Genomic DNA, 17,253 nt, shown 5'->3' on the forward strand with positions numbered 1-17,253 from the left:
CGAGAATCCAGAGTTTCTCTAGCTGTTTGCTACTCAGAGCAAGCTGCACTGTCTAGCAACACTGGCATCACCTGGAGTTTCTTAGGAATTCAGAATGTTAGGCTTATTCAGACCTATTGAATTAGAATCTGCATTTCAATGAGATTCCGAGGTGACTTCTATGCACATTAAAGTTCCAGAAATACTGTTCTAGAGCAGAGGTAGGCAAACTCTTTCTGCAAAGGATCAGAGAGTACACATTTCAGGCTTTGCACACACCACTCAACTCAACCATGATGGTACAGAAAGAGCCACAGACAATCTGTAAACACCACAGACACGTTCTTTCTGCCACCTGATGCAGGCTGGATTTGGCCTGTGGGGCCGAGAGTCATAGGCTTAAGATGTTACTGTTACAAAGCGAAGACCAGGTTCTTTCCCTTATGTCCCTTCTCTGTCCCTTCATACTCCTCCCCCTTTGGACTCCTCCCCCCTTCTACCCTCTCCCTGAATACCAACTCCTCTTCCCTCCATTCCAGTGCCTTTGTGTCTGTGGAATTCCCACTCATCTTTAAAGGCCCATTTCACATAGGATCTCTTCTCTGGGCTTCCTGTCTGCGCTCCCTCAGAATTAATTGGTCCTTCTTGGTGTTTCAAAAGCCCTTTCCATGAAAGTCTAATGCAGCACTTGTACTTAACATTGAGACTCTTTTTCTCCTTAAAGACTCTGTATGCACTTGTGTACATGTCTTTCCCACTCAAATGGAATTTCCTTGAGAGCAGGCACTGTGTTTTATTGATGTTTGCCTATCTGGTGTCCAGGTGTCCAGGTGCCCAGAACCGTGGCACAGTTTATACATGTTTATAATTGTTTTCATCTCTGATCTAAACTGGTCTTCCTCTAAGAAGTAGATTTAGAATTAAACAGAAAAATGGATTTAGATGAACTGCACAACTGGGGGAGTGCCAGGCACTGAACACAAAGATCTGGTCCCCGCCTGCCCTCGGGAGGTGTCCAGCATGGCTAAGGATGATAGTGAAGATCAAGAATGATGAAGATCTTTAGGGGCATCTTGGTCACTTGGGGGAAAGGTGCTGAACTACAAAAGCCACAGTATTGAAACAAACCAGGCTCATAATTTTTTAATGTATATTTCAGGATTCCCCTTTATAGGGACTAGAATACATCCTGTTTCCCCTACTTTCTGGCTTGTGTGAGGATACCAGGAGAAATGAGTAATGAAAAGATTGCTTTATGTACACGGAGTCAGGCAGAAGAAGTGAAATGGCAGGGGTGTGTGTGTGTGTGTGTGTGTGTGTGCGTGTGTGTGAGAGAGAGAGAGAGAGACATCACCCTTTTCTTAAACTTTTTATTATGTAGATTTTCAAACATCCAATAAAAGTGGAATTCATAATATAAAAAAACTCCCACTTACCCATCACCCACTTTTAATATTTTCCAAGCTTCTTTTTTCATCCCTCTACTTTTTAAAAAACTCAGGATATTTTAAAACAAATCCAATCTACCCCGTTATATTTCATGAATAAATAGTACAGTATGCACCTTGAACAGATAAAAGTTTTCTTTTGATGTACCCACAATACCCTTATGAATTTCCTAGCTCTGTGTAATGATGATGCCGAGAGACAAGGAAGAGACAACACCAACAAGCACCTCTAGCTTCCAGATTGTGGTTTTTAATCATCACTTCCCATGAGAAAGGAATGAGGGCTCCTCCAAGAGGTGGCTACTTCCAAGTCTAGGGTGGTAAGTGCACAAGATGAGCTAGAAACATATCATGCCAGAAAGGAAGGATGCTATCAGGAGCTACTGACGCCATTTCAAAAGGTGTAGGAGCTAACTCAAAGGGCTCCTACTTGACAAAGATGTAATAATCAGAGCATCAAAAGGAATAATGACTACAAGGGATTGAGCACATTCGTTATTTCAAAACCCATGTGCTCCTAATGGAACAAGTACTCTCTGGTCATCAACTCATTATTCTGAAAATGTGTAAATAGAAGGAAAAATAATCAATCATATATCCTGCCTTTCACATACACACTGTATTTCAGGTAACCATATTTTTGATGAAGGAACATTTTTCCTTTTTTTTTCTTCCTTTTTTTTTTTTTTCCTTTTTCTTTTTTTTTTTTTTTTTTAGAGAACAGGGGGAGGGGCAGAAGGAGAGGGAGAGACAGAAACTTAAGCAGACTCCATGCCCAGCGTGGAGACTGACCTGGGACCCGATCTCACAATCCTGAGATCATGACCTGAGCCGAAACCAAGAGTCGGGTGTTTGACCTACTGAGTCACCTAGGCACCTGGGAACATTCTTCTTTATAGAAGAATTCCAGCTAATAAAGGCAGAAGGAATGAGAGAATTATAAAAAACCATTTCAACCTCTTATAAAATAGAAATCTAAGCAACAATCACCAATGGGTGTTAAAATATTTAGGTACAAGATTGATGAAAAGCTTCAGAATGGATGGATTGGGCTAACAATACCCAAGCCCATTAATCAATCTTAACCTCACTAGAAGAAGAACAACCAACATTGTGACTCCATGATGTATTTTTGGCAAAGAACGGAAGCTGGATCTAGTCAAGGCGGTTTACAGGAAATATGAGGAATAGAGAAACATGTTAAATGACACCATGGGGATGAAATGAGTTACATCTAGATTGTGGGGAATTCTACAGATTAAATGACCTGATTACTTCCACAGCAAGTGGCAATATAAAAGAGGGGATGGATGATGTCAATTAAAAGAGATTTAAAAAACTTACAAACCAAGTGCAATGTGAGGATCTCTTTTGGTCTTGATTAGAATAAACCAACTGTAAAAAGCCATTTGTTAGATAATTAGAACATTTGACCCAGTGAAGATCACTGAGGCATTTGGGGAAGAGGTCTGAGACACGCAAATACCCAGTGAATTGGGTGTCTGATTTCCAAACTCACGTACCAATGTCCAATAGCTCATAGTTTTGGATAAGTACTGACAAATTGTTTTTATCTGTCCCCCTCTTTGGATCTAGCAGGCCATTCTGTTGGAAAGCCTTTCTTCCTTCTTAGGTTTCAACTTTCATAGTTACCATCACATACCTTTGATTCCTCCCTGGGTTGACTGGATTTGGGTCTTTCTATGTTTCAACCACACATTTACTGACAGTCTCCTGATACTTTGTGACTTCTTCTAAGTCACAGAGCCTAAGCTCATTCAGTATAGATGATAATTATAGTGTTATTCCCTAGATGGTAATCTTATTTCCTGGGTCTGAGAGCTAACTAATTTTCCTCATGCACTGATGTTATCCCTTGCTTTTTAGAAAGAGTTGGTTTTTTAAAAATCATCACTTGGATGGAGACCTTTAGAAGCTGATAAAAGTCAGCTTTCCAACTCATGCCCATCCAAGGATTCCTGTCATGAAATGTGTGTGTCGTTCATTACTGCTAGAAGGAAATGAAAGTGTGTGGTAGGGGCCTATATGTGTTATGAGGATTATATACCATATATGTTATGGGTTATGGAGATTTGAGGTACTCAGAAGGGGAGACTTAATGCTCTTCCACACGCAAAGGAAGAGACAGAAGAGAATGCACATGGGTGCTTGTACGTGTGCCATTGTGGAGGTACCTGCTGCCATCAAATAAAATTCCCAAGGAATCAGGCTCCAGTGTTTTCTGGATAATTATAATTTTGAAATTTTCAGAGGCTGACATGTTCTAATAAAAATCATTCTACCAAATTCCTCTCCAAAAAGGGGCTTGATAAAATCCCCTTGATGAAACATGTAATCATACATTAATGAATCTTCCATTTAGATGAACTGAATTTCAGGTTGTATAGCAACCGTCTGAAAAAAAAAGGGATAAAAAATAAATAAAAGCATTCCAACCAGAGACACATTTCCCTGAAGTGAGCACATCAAAGAATCTCTGAATTGACAGAGCAATGTGTTATTACACCTACATGGCTGCCAATGTCTCCGACATATTGAAGAAAATGTGCGTGTTTTCTCTGAGCCAGTTAGAGATGTTGGTACATGGGAAGCATTGGAGTGATTTGTTGTTGTTGTTGCTGTTGTTTGTTTGTTACTGTGTCCCTATTCAGCTATAGTGATCATTCAGCCAACTAATTTGCTTTCCCCCTTTCATTCTATTCTACAGAATGTACTGAGGACCTGTTAGTGGCACTTTGCCAGGCACTGTAGAGGCATATAAATTATCAGGCTACAAAATAAGGTCTTATAAAGCCATGTCTTAGTCACCTTCTCCTCTAGCACCTTGGACCATGCCTGATACAGAAGAGGAGCTCAGGGACTATTTGTTAAAAGGATCTGAGGCATTGTACCCCAAGTTCCTTGCCTTTACAATCTTCTGTTTTGGGGCAATATATTTATGAATGCATATACCTAAAAATAGAATGTGCTAAGTACTCTAAGCAACGCAAATGAAAAGAGCCGTGGACAGAGAAGATGAGAAATTCTGATTCCCAGGGATTTCACTCAGGTGGTAAAATTTCAAGGATATGGAGTATGAAGGGCATTTAGGCAGAGTAAACATTAACAAGGTCATCATGGTTGGCAGAAAGGATGTGTTTGCTCCACAGTGAAGAGCCCAGTGGGGGATAGGGCTGAAACTCAGGTAGAGTTCAAGGGGTGGGAGTTAGGGCTGGGCCATCATGTAGAATTGCAGTAGGACCATCACTGTGGTACAAGAGTGGGAAGAAGGCTAAACAAGAAGGTAGAGGTGTATTGGGGATAGGGCTGCACCATCAGGGAGAGGTACAAAGGGTTAAGATGGGGCTGGACTATTCAGTGGAGGTCCAGGGAACACAAGGTAGAACTGGATTATTAGGTACATAATGCAGGGGTGGGGAATGGGGCCGCGCTATTGGGTGCAGATTGTTGCTAGACAGACTTGAATGTCATACTGAATCTGTTCTTCATTCGGCATGCCCTGCGGAAGTATTGTCAGCTCCACGCTGGGAAGCTATCATTGCCCTGTGAGTCTCTTTCATGGCTCCGAATTACACCTGAAGCACAATCATGGCCCAGAGATGGATACAGATTAGGAGGAGGATGTGGAGGGTAATGAAAAGAGACTTGGATGAAGAGGGGAGTATGCTGGATCCTCCCTGTTAATTAAAAAGAGAATTAATGAGGACAAGTTACCAAAACCTGGCACTCACCAGGGGGCAAGTAGTAGACTGCTCGTACCTATGAGAGGTTCTATGGAGTGGATCTATGTATAGAATCGAGGTTCCTGGCTTTTGGTGAAGGGACTGCCAGCAGACTAATTTCTCTGTTCTAAATGAATAGAATGCATGCCCAGGGTCTGGATCCTAGGCATATCTTAAATGGTCCATAAGTTCTCATAAACTATTTCTAGCTCCCTGAATGGTCCTCTGGGAAAAGACAAGGACACACCATTTGCTTTTTCAGGGTATTAAGAGGCATGTGACAACTTTCTTTTCTGTTCCTTTCCCTCACTCTTTTCTTCCTTCCTCTTCCATTCTGTGTTTCCATTCAGTAGACCCACTATCCATCCTTGGTGCTATTTTGGCGAAAATGATGGAAGCTCTTGATAAATACATCTTGATACTGATCTACACATCTTGATAGACTGTAGCATGTCTCTCACCCTCTCCTTCTCATGTCCTCTCCTCCACTTTTCTATTGAATTTGACATCTTCAGAAGTGTCTTTTCATAGAGAATCCATCTTTAGAGTATAGGTTCAGATAGGATCATGAAAGACAAGCCAAAAAAAAAAAAAAAGACAGTTATCATTCCTTAAGGAATGTAGAGCTATGGGTTAGAGGGGTCCACCCATGCACTGATCAGCACCTGAACTTCTGATTCCCACCAAATATGTGAGTTGAGATGAGACATTAATTGGTGTGGATGTGTGGCAATGTTCTTCTGGAAACAAAGAGGTCTTGTCCCATACGTCCCAGACTGTTCCATAGCTTTACCCATACGAATGGTGGACTCTTCTTCCCCCTTCCTTCCTTCCTTCCTCCAAAAACTGACTTATATTGAGTAGGAAACAAAAGGAGGAAAAAAACACACCCCAACCTATAGATCTATCTCTCCCTATCTTGCAATCCAGGTCACTATGACTCCAAAATTCTTACTATTGATAATGGAAATGAATTTGTATTTCATGAAGAGCTGCTATATGCCAAGTGTTGGAACAGGGCTGTGATAATGGGCTGGTCTCTCCAGTCAGGATCCTGGAGTCAAAATTCTAACTCCTCCATTTAAAGTAATTTGTTGAATGCTGAATTACTTAACATCTGGGGCCAGTCAGTTGTCCTATCTAGACTTCAATCTCCTCACCCGTGAAGTGGGTCAGTAAATGAACTGGAATCATTATTGTTACTATGAGGGGAAATGAATTCATAGACGTCAAGTACTTGAGAGACCATGGCAAATAGGAAGAGCTCATCAAGTGTCTGCTAAAGGACTTTACATTTAACCCTTATAAGAATTAGACCATGGGCACCTGGGTGGCTCAGTCCGTTAAGGGTTTGCCTTTAGCTCAGGTCACAATCCCAGGGTCCTGGGATCAAGCCTGCTTCTCCCTCTCCTCTGCACTTGGGCTCTCTCTCTCAAATAAATAAATAAAATCTTTTTTTTTTTTTAAAGAATCTGACCACTTAGGTACTGTGATTTGCAGTTTGCAATGAACCCAGTGAGGTGTGGCTCTCCTCTGGCCCCTTGAAGCAGCAGGCAATGAAGACCCCAGCAGATACAAAAGGTATAGCCTGCGATTCTAGTCAGAGAGCTGCACAGGGGTCACATGACCTGGATTTGGGTCCTGACCTCGGAACTGAATAGACGAGGGCACCAGCAGTACAAATGACCGGGTTAGTGGTCAAAAGGGACCCTTGCCCAAACATGCTGCAAAACCCACTTTCCTGGGGGCATAGTTGTTTGCTTGTTTTCACCAGTGCCTGAAGCAGCTTAGCAGTCTTAAAAATTACACTGTTGGTAATTAGCTATGTGAGCCCAGAGAAGCCATGAAATTTCTCCTGGATTCTCCTCTCATTTCATCTGTAAAAGCTGGTGGCTAAACTAGATTACTTGCCACCCCCTTAAATTCTGTGATTCTCCAGACTGTTACTTACATAAGTCAGGTTCTGTGCTGCTTTCAGATTTACAACATGACTACTCTGCTTAGGAGAGCTGTCCCCATAGAGGTCATGCGTTGTCCCCAGAAGAGAGGACATTTGTATCCAGTTCTCTCTCTCTCCCTCTTTCTATCTCTCTCTGTGTCTTTTCTTCTCTCTGTCTCTATACTTCTCTTTCTCTTTTTCACTCCTCTCTCTCTCTCACTTCTCTACCACCAGTTCCTCACCATTAGCTAAACTCAAGGCTTAGTGAACACAACAGGCGACTGGGGGAGGGAAAGGAGGAGAAACGAAAGCATTTTGCAGAGTGGGCCTCTAGCCCACTAACCCATAAGGGACCATGTGTTTCATTTGAAAGCTTTATTTTAGTTCAACAGCAGTAAAACACAGAAAGACTAGTTTGGCACCTACGGGCCCCTTAACTCCCTAGCACACAACTCTGCAGAAAACACCTCCCATCTATTGTTGGTGTTTCTTTTCTGTCACAGAAGCCCTGAGTCTCTTTTCAGCAAGGCAACTTGCATAATGTTTTATTTGCAGAGGGTAGTTAGGCGACCTGCGGAGGCTCCTTCACCTTTGGGAACATAAATGGAACATTCTGAATACGCCTTCTCAATTACCCCATCTCAACCTGCAAAAACTGGCATGTGTGTGGGAGGAAAGAGGATTGTGCAGGCTGAGATTTTTAGGCACCAATTCTTTCTGACATAAAGAATAGCAATGCTGGGCTGTAGGGGGGAGAATTCTCGAAACTTTTCCACTCTCTTTTGGGGAGAGAGAAAGCAATGAGAGGATTTCAGGGATGTAAAGAACCGGTCCTTTTTTTTTTTTTTTAAGATTTATTTATTTATTTGAGAGAGAGATAGTGTGTATGCGCATGTGCAATGGGAGGAGGGGCAGAGAAAGAGGGAGAGAGAGACTCTCAAGCAGACTCCCCATTGAGCACAGAGCCCAACGTGGGGCTCAATTGCACAATCCTGAGATCATGACCTGAGCCAAAATCAAGTCAGATGCTTAACCAACTGAGCCACCCAGGCACCCCATGTAAGGAACCAATCCTTCAGCCAGGATGTGGGTGGAGGGGTGGACAGAGAGAAGAGGTTAGACAGCCTGACAGGGAAGTTTAAAATACAATCAAAATATTTGTCTAACTTCTTTCCTTTACCAGGAAAAGCTTGGGTCCTATAATATATGAAATCTGCTCGCTTGATGTACCATTTGTTCTGGATGAGAGGAAGTGAGAAGCTTTAAGTCTGCAATCACAAACACCACCATCCGCTTGAATTACTTAGACGCAGTGAAAGTATAAACTCTTGGATATTGTTTATCATAATGGTTCTTCCCCAAAACTGTTGCTTAGGCTGAGATTTGCTGGGTACCATGCTTATTCACAGATGGTCTAAGACATAATTGAAAGAGCTGTGTTTCTCCTTCCTTTATCCCTCTTGGAGTCAGAAAGACAGCAACTCAGAGCCCCCTTCAGCTGTTTCTGTCGGAGGGAAGCGCCTTTCTTAGAGAAGAGAAGACCAAAGTTCAAGTTCTCCCACTGAACTTCATTTTCCAGTCATTTGCATTGGGGGGGCAGAATTATAAGGCTTTACAGCTGGAGGAATATAAAACATCAAACTTTGCAAGCCAAACATTAATCCCCCAAACCCAATGAGGGCAAGGATACTTGTTGGGACAATGTAACAAGCCTTCTGAAAGTGAGACTGTTCTGGAAAATCAAGAAGTTAAAACCTTTAATTTTATAGCTTTGCAAACTATAATATTTGAATAGCACTGATAGGCAGAGAATGAGGAAGCTTCTATAATGACCGCTTAGGACAGCTTCTGACTACCGAGCAACTAGTACAGTATGTAGGGGAAGAGTGTACAAAGGTGCCCAGTAGAAAGAGTGAAAAGACTGGGGAACTAAAGATGAAAAGAGCTTGGGGAGGAGGAGTTATCGCACATTTGTGGACCCATGAAGCAGTTATACAGTATTTCAACCCTAGCCTCACACTGGAATCTAGGTGGAAGGCAGCAGGCATGACCTTATTGGTATTTGTCAAATCAACTCATCAGTACTGAAAGACATTTTTCTGCTCTCATGATACCATCACTGCTAAGGGATTTTGCCAGTGTGAAGCAGCCAGTGTGAGTATGAATGATATGATCAGTAGTCATTATCCTTCTCTCTCCCCACCCTTCCCCCAAGGTCATTGGCAAGCTGTCCTTATGGTATGGTGAGTGACCAACTCTTCTGGTTTGCCCAGGCTGAGGATTTTGCTGGAATGGGGAAATTTTCAGTTTTAAAAGCTGGGACCCGTACCTGGGCAAACTGGGTCGCATTGTTCACCTGACCTTCTACCTGTTCTCCCTCTTCTTCCTGCCCTTGCCTACCTCTAGGCAACACTAACACACCAGCACTAACACACCAAATTCAGTTGTGCAGACAGAGATGAAGAATATTCAATCAATGACACAAAGCAGAAAATCAAGAACAAAGAAGGCAGTTGATTATAAAATGCTGGGCTATAGAAATCCCATCTAAAATCCTTTAAGCTCCCAAGGAAACCTCAATGGAAAGCAAGTCCTACGTGCTAGTCTGTGGAGGCCTCATGTTTATCTCTTGAGTTTTCATCTGATTTTTTCAAAAGGACAAATTAGCTGAAGAAACTATTTCTTAGAAGTGAAGACTCAGTGTTGGGGGGGTGTAATTCCTTTCTTAGTTACATGGAGCTTGAAAGAACATCATCCTTTTGAACCAGCAGCATTGAAATCACCTAGGAAACATGTGGAACAAATTCTCAGGTTCCATCCCAGACCAACTGAATCACATACTTCGAGGATGGGACTTAGGAATCTGTATGTGGATGAACCCTTCAGGTGACCCCTCTCAGACACGCAGAAAAAATTTGAGAAACAAGTGAATTGATGTACCTACATCCTATCTTCCTTACTTGTGACGGACACTCAGGGATTAGTTAGACACCCAAACAGTTCAGGCATTGAGCCTACCGTCTACATTACTACTCTATGTCAAGGGCAGGCAAGTAAGAATCTTGGACATCACCACCAACAGAAAATATTTCACATGGTACTAAATTCATGACAACTTAGCATCATGCATGAAGCTCAATGCTATTTTCTCTGCTCCCCACTTACTTGCCCTACGTTTGCTACAAGTGAATCTTATACATCATGAATTGCTACTGAAGCAGCCTTCCCTGAACTGCCACTCAGCACCTGGGTGTCCCTGCAATTCTGCGCAGTCAACTGAGCTTTGTGTTTATTTTAGCATCACATCGAAGATATTTCATTATTTTAAAAGCTGGGGAAATATCACAAATACATTTTGTGAAGATGGTAAACACCCACATCAATGATCATTTTATATTATAAGATGAAACAGTGATTATTCAAACCTGTCTTTCTAAGCATCATTTAAAAGACAACCTTATTTCCTAAGGATGCCCTACTGGACTGTCCTTCTGTGGTCAGATCCTGCTTGGGTCTCTTGGCCTTCAAATGAGAGGAACTCATTCCAGACATTTTATAATCTCCTGTCATTACCTTTATTCCTGTGGGTTAATAAAACAATGGTTATCTCACAATGTAGTGTTATGGACTGGATGTTTGTTTCCCTCCAAAATGCATATGCTGAAGCCCTAACCCCCAGTGTAATGATATTTGAGGAGGGTACTAGGAGGTAATCGGGTTTAGATGAGATCATGAAGGGTTGGACTCTTATGATGGGCTTAGTTAAGCCTTATAAAGAGAGGAAAGGCCAGAGATCTCTTTCTATCCAACATGTGGATACACAAGACACATCACGCAAGATACACAAGGACACATCAAGAAGGTAGCCATCTGCATGCCAAGAAGAGAGCTCTCATGAGGAACCAAACCCATGGGCACCTTGATCTTGGACTTCCCAGCCTCCGGAACTGTGAGAAATACATGTCTGCTGTTTAAGTCACCCAGTGTATGGTATTTTGTAGCAGCCCGAGATGCCTAATATATACAATAAACATTTCAACTTCCTAAATTCTCTACCTACACTATTGATTAGTAAATGATGCTGTAATTATCAAACTTTAGAGTTCATAAAACCCTTTCATGGCTTATTGAGAGTCCCCATTTAATGGTGAAAAATTGGGGTTCTGGGAGCTGAAATGCCTTGCTCAGGGACACAGCTGGTAAGGACTAGTGCTAGGGTCTCTCCAAAGGAGAGACCATTTTTCTGTCCACTGTAACACAGTAGTTCCAATTGCACTGGGGTCTCCTGGGCCACTGCTAGGCTCATTTGTATCCCAGCTTGCTCTGATTAACTGGTAATGGAAAGCACACAGAGATATTCTTTTTTTTTTTTTAAACATTTTATCTATTTATTTGACAGAGAGAGACATCCAGTGAGAGAGGGAACACAAGCAGGGGGAGTGGGAGAGGAAGAAGCTGGCTCCCAGCGGAGAAGCCTGATGTGGGGCTTAATCCCAGAACGCTGGGATCACGCCCTGAGCCGAAGGCAGACGCTTAACAACTGCACCACCCAGGCGCCCCACACAGAGATAGTCTTGATCCCTACAAGTCCCTCAGTTGTTCAGACATATCAAACAAAGTGGAGCCTTTTTAATTTCCTTTCTTCCTTGTTCTCAACCCTGCTGGGTGCATCATGACCTTGTGGTGTGTGATAATACAGCAGGAGTGTTGGCCTGGCCACCGTGGGACTTCCCAACAGCCAAAGGAGTGATAAGACACTGACCACTCTCCTTCTATCTTGGGCTTGAAGGGAGTGAGATACGGCTCTGGAACAGTAAGCACCACTCTGATAAGTATCATGACTCCGTCTGTGCTAGTGACCCTGAAAAGGACAGCAGAGATGCATTTCCTCTTTCCTCACATTCTCCCAGTTCTAGTGCTTTCCAGCTGACCTGGCTGTGACTCCACTATATCTGATTGATCTGTAGATACCTCTCACCTTCACCTCCACCAACATATAAATAACTCCTGGTATAATACTTCAGCAAGATTTATTTATATATATTCATATATAAATATATTTAATATGTATACCAATTTATACATAATATAATATATAATAATTATAACATAAATATATTATATATTATAATATATATTTATTTACATATTTATCTATATAATACATTTTATACTCTATTACATATTAGTATATATTATATACCAGTATATATATATTGGTATGTTTCAAGTACTATGTATATGTATGTATAAAGTTTATGTAAAGTATATATATACATACATGTTCACTTATATTTACAACTATCTGTTTATACGTACATACTATTTATTTCAAATGTTAACTAAATCTGATATAATCAAAATTAGCTTTTGTGGTGTGGGGCCAGTTTTGGGCTCTGCTCAAAATATGCATCTGATTTCTAGCTTGCCAGAAATGATGAGGTTACATCTCACACTTACTATTTGTATACTGGAGAGTATGACTAATTATGGGTTTAAAGAAAAGGTAAAGAAAACGACCAAGAAAAAAAACTTGCGTAAACTGGATTTTCATAGCTGATGTAAGTAGAACAACAAGCCTAGAGCACAGAGCTCCTATGCTCTTTCAATATGCTTATTCCTCTAACAGCAGATAACCCCTTTGTCTAGAATAGTGCAATGACAGGAAGTCCCTGGGTAAAGTGTTTGCTTAGCTTCTCTGTTTCTTCTTTTCAACTCAATATATATTTCATTAGAACACATGGCTAACATGCACGTTTCAAATTGAGGTTTATGTATTCACTGTCCTAGCCGAAGGAAGACTGGGAGTTGCTGTTATTATTTGCATGAGTTGGTTTAATAGGACCTGCGTGTAGTCTAAATGAGATGGAGATTTGCAGATCCTAACACACGCTGCTTTTCGTCTTCTGAACAGGAGCATTGGGTGACCATTTTTCAACCTCTTATGGGACCTTTCTCCCAAGAAATCAGAGCCATGGCATCTGCCTAAGTCTCTTAAAGCTCAAGAGATTCAATGTGAGATGGGAGTGTGTCCACCAACTTTATTTTTAGATGCCTACACAAACAAAAATGTTTACATTTTGAAAATTCGTTTCTAATTTATTGAGGAAATAACTTCCAGTCACCAGCATATCAAGAGTGTGTACGATGTTTGGGGAGGAAAGGCTCAGCCCTGCAATGGCATTCTGTCTGTGGACCACGTGCTCAGGGTAACGACATTCTGAAAGTGGTCTAAAACTATAAATCTACTTTATAATGTTGCCTGCCTTGCCCAACAAAAGTGGGACAGTTTATGTAATATGCCAGCAATTAATCTTATAATTGTCAAGCAATCTTTACATCATAACCTTGGAACAATGGTGCACTTAAGATACTATTCTGAACCCATGGTTGAGAATTTTTATAGAAAACCCAATGGTGCCTTATGGATGTTGGTCCTAGCCCTAAAATCCTGTGTCTAATAATACCAGCAACGTTTAAAATGTTCTCTCTGGAGAATTTCTTGTGCATTGGGATTAATATCTGTTGTCCTTATGTATTAGAGTCCATGTTATTAATGATGGTGAACGTATTGGTTCTGGGCAAGGGTACAAAGATACGGTTAATGAGGCACCATCCATAACCAAGGAGAGAGCTCAATCAGCATTCGTGGGACAAGCAGGCTTCTTGGCTGACGGTCTAATTCATAGCCCTGTTCCCTAAGACTGAACTTTGCACACGGGGTTCTTGAAGTGTGTTTACTGTTGCTATTAAAAAAAAACAAACACACACAAACAAAACAAACACCAAAAAATCCTGGATTGCTACCTTCTCTCAATGCCTCTGGACTTCTGTCCACATAAAATCCACCATAGTATCAAATTTAAATATCATTTAGTACATACCACTAGTATAATATAGAATTCCTGAAATACACTTGAAATACACAAGGCATGGCAAAGACTTACTGATATATATAGAATAGGAAGGAAAAGCTATAAATTACCATATTTGTAATGCATATGTAATACATGCACTGGTTGTAAGAATCATTCACTGATATAGAGTAGGCTTGAGACAGTTCCCTCATGGTTGTGTACCAAGTGCTATATATTTCAATAGGCAAAAAGTATGTGTAGGTGGTAAAAAAAAAAAAAAAAAAGCCAGTAACTCTAAAACCAGAGATTATTTTCATTAGCTACCTCTTGTTTCTTCCTGCATCTTATTAAGTGATTCTTGTGAAGGTGTTTGCATTTACTAAACTTCTTGCAGATTTTATTTTATTATTTCATAGGAAATTGTAAACTTGGAGTCTAACACCACAGGTTTTAGAATAAGCCAGCTTCAAAAGTTGGCTGTGAGGTTTATTAGTTGTCTGATCTTGAATGAGTTATTTAGGTTCTCTGAATCTCACTTTCCTCCTTGATAAAATCGTCATAGTAATATTTACATCTTAATGCAGAGGAAGGACTCCATAAAAGAATGCATGTAAAGCACTTGGAACTCAGTGGTTTCAACACTCGATGAAGTGTAGATACTCTGATACCTAGACTTGTATCTCCAAACTTAGTCACACACTTATAAAGTATCTAAGGAATGTATTGATATTATCATTTGGCCCTGTTGACAGATGAGAAAATAAGGCTTCAGTTGTGATTATTCAATCCCCTGGGAGGTTATATATGTACCTGTGGATGAACGAACTGGTTTTATGATGTTTATACTTCAGCCTTCTTAGGGTATGAGCAGCATGTGTTGGCCTCCCCAAGCCTCATGGGCACTGGGACCCTGACCAAAGAGAATTTCTGTAATGAGAGGGTGACTCATTACACGCACACTCGGAGAATTCATTGGTATTACTGTGCAGTCCCTTCTAAAGGTCTTCCCAGTCCTTTCCTAAAGTCATTGTATGCCTTCTATACCAACTTCCATAACCTCCATTATTTCAACTCTCATACTGCATATCTTTTTCTCCACTCTATAGTAAATTTGTTGAGATCAGGCTGTATCTCTTAATCTTGGCCTCCCAAATACCTACAACGGGAGCTGGCATGGAAGAAACATTCAATACTTGTCTGTTGAATGACTGCAGTGACCTGACCAAGATTGCAGTGAATAAATGGTGAATTCAGGACTTAATCCTAGATCTTGTGACTACAAAGCCCTTATTCTGTGTCCACAGGGTTTGGCTGAAGCAGGATGATTGAATCTCATGTCCTAAGAGGGAGAGAATCATTATCAGTACTGAGAGGCATTAACCCTGGTAAAAGGCTAAAAGATAGGGCCTCAGGCTTTGGTAATCTCAAAACAACAACGACAAAAACCAAAAAAAAACCCCCACCCAACCATAAACTCATATTATTAGTTGATTCAGCATGATTATTTTTATTACCAATTGAGTACTATTTCTGCCTAGAAAAATGTTAGTATTTTTTTTTAATGAGCATGCAACTATGTTAATTTGGTTTTAAGTGCTGTAAGTATAATTTATAGATCTTTTTCTTAGGATAACACTTGACCTAATTTTTATCTAAGCAATGAATTCCCATCTAAGTGTGGCCCACAGGCAGGAAATAGCTGATAGGAAAAATAAATACAAACATTCTGTGAATAAGGTCAGCATTTGGTCTACTTCATACACAGAGCTACTTACTGAGAACAAAAGATCGCTTTCCAGGCTCTGCATTTGGGAATTATACTTTTCTTAGTTGGCTCCTTGAGTCTGTTTGAAGCACAATATTCCACGAAGAGAGTAATCTCTAGTTTCAACAGAGAACGGACGAGAGGAGGCCTCCATTTTCATAGGCTGAGAGGGATTCTGAGATCTCATTAATACCACAGGGTCCTTTTCTTGGTCCCATTGCTCAGGAGAGCACATTCTCTGTCTGTAGTCCTGAGCGAAGAGAACACTCAGCATGCTCCTGGCTTGTTTCTCAAGCAAACACCAGTGTTTTGTTGAGAGACTATCCAAGGGCAGAGTACTGCCCTTTCCCTGGGGCCTCCAAGAATTGGTTGAGGCAAAGTAGCTAAAGTGGGAGGAATTTGGGATCCTGAGAGTCAGTCCTGGTGATTGTTAGAGTATAAAGATGCAGCAGGAAGTGGGATTCTCAGTAACCACAGGGCTCTTGTATATGCGACTGATCACAAAGGAAGATTTATTTTGGTTCCTGCAGTTATCCTTTAGATAATTTGAGAAAGAGTGAATTTTTGGAATTAAACTTAAATAGACAGTGACCTAATGAGCTGAAGGCACTAAATAATGATACTTCCCTGGCGACCCAAGAAGATAGGGCAGTAGTTGAATTCAGATTAGCTGAGCTTTTCCTTTGGTAGTCGCCCTTAATATCATCATCATTAAATATATATATTGCCTTTGGTCACACTCTTATTCCAGTTTAGGAGCTTTTGATTGTGACTATTAATTTCAAGGTTTATTCTGCTCTGGGCCGTATGGCTCTAGAATTAAGAGAAATCAGGAATTGACTGTAAGCCACTCTGCCAGGAAGTAACCAAAATGATAAATTCCTAACTTATATTCCCATTCATTCGCATGTTGGATCGGTCTCAGGTCATTTTCAGATTCAAAGCCAAATTTCAAAAAAATAAGGCATTCAGGAAGTCCCTGGACAAAAGCCATCCTTCACACAATGACACTTCCCTAGGTACACAACAAAACTTTCTATCAGGATTTGCTAGAAACAAGGAAAATGCTAAGAAGGTGCAAATACCCTCTGAGACAAGCAGGTCAACCAAAAATACATCCTATTAGCCTGGCCTACTACCCTACATCTGAGGAAATGAAACAAAAAAGAAACATACACATTTTCCATGACAAAACTTTAAGAGGATTTTGGAGGACTCCATGCTCGGCAGCTCTTTAGAGAAATGGGTAATTCTGATATTTATGGTTCTGTTTTAAAGGAATTGATTAGAGTGATATGTTTGTTATTTTCTTCCCCCCCAACACTTCCATTACCTCAGAAGAAAAATTAAATTTCCTACGATACTGAAGGTCTTTAATAACATGACTCTAAGTTACTTTTGTTCCCACTTTATGTAGTCCCCTGGAATCCAGTCACATTGAATTGTCAATACACAGAGCTTCACATACACACACCGTGTGCCTTTGTTCCTGGGCTGTCCCAGTCAGGAACGTTCATGGTCC

At 40.9% G+C, this 17,253-nt stretch overlaps 1 protein-coding gene across 2 annotated transcripts in view; it reads right to left on the minus strand.

The window, feature by feature from the left end:
• Positions 1-17,253, minus strand: part of PHACTR1 (phosphatase and actin regulator 1) — a 571,024-nt gene that overhangs the window by 394,394 nt on the left and 159,377 nt on the right. The gene's annotated exons all lie outside the window — the stretch shown is intronic.

The sequence above is a fragment of the Ailuropoda melanoleuca genome, chromosome 5 (genome assembly GCF_002007445.2).
Source record: "Ailuropoda melanoleuca isolate Jingjing chromosome 5, ASM200744v2, whole genome shotgun sequence".
NCBI classification, from domain to species: domain Eukaryota; kingdom Metazoa; phylum Chordata; class Mammalia; order Carnivora; family Ursidae; genus Ailuropoda; species Ailuropoda melanoleuca.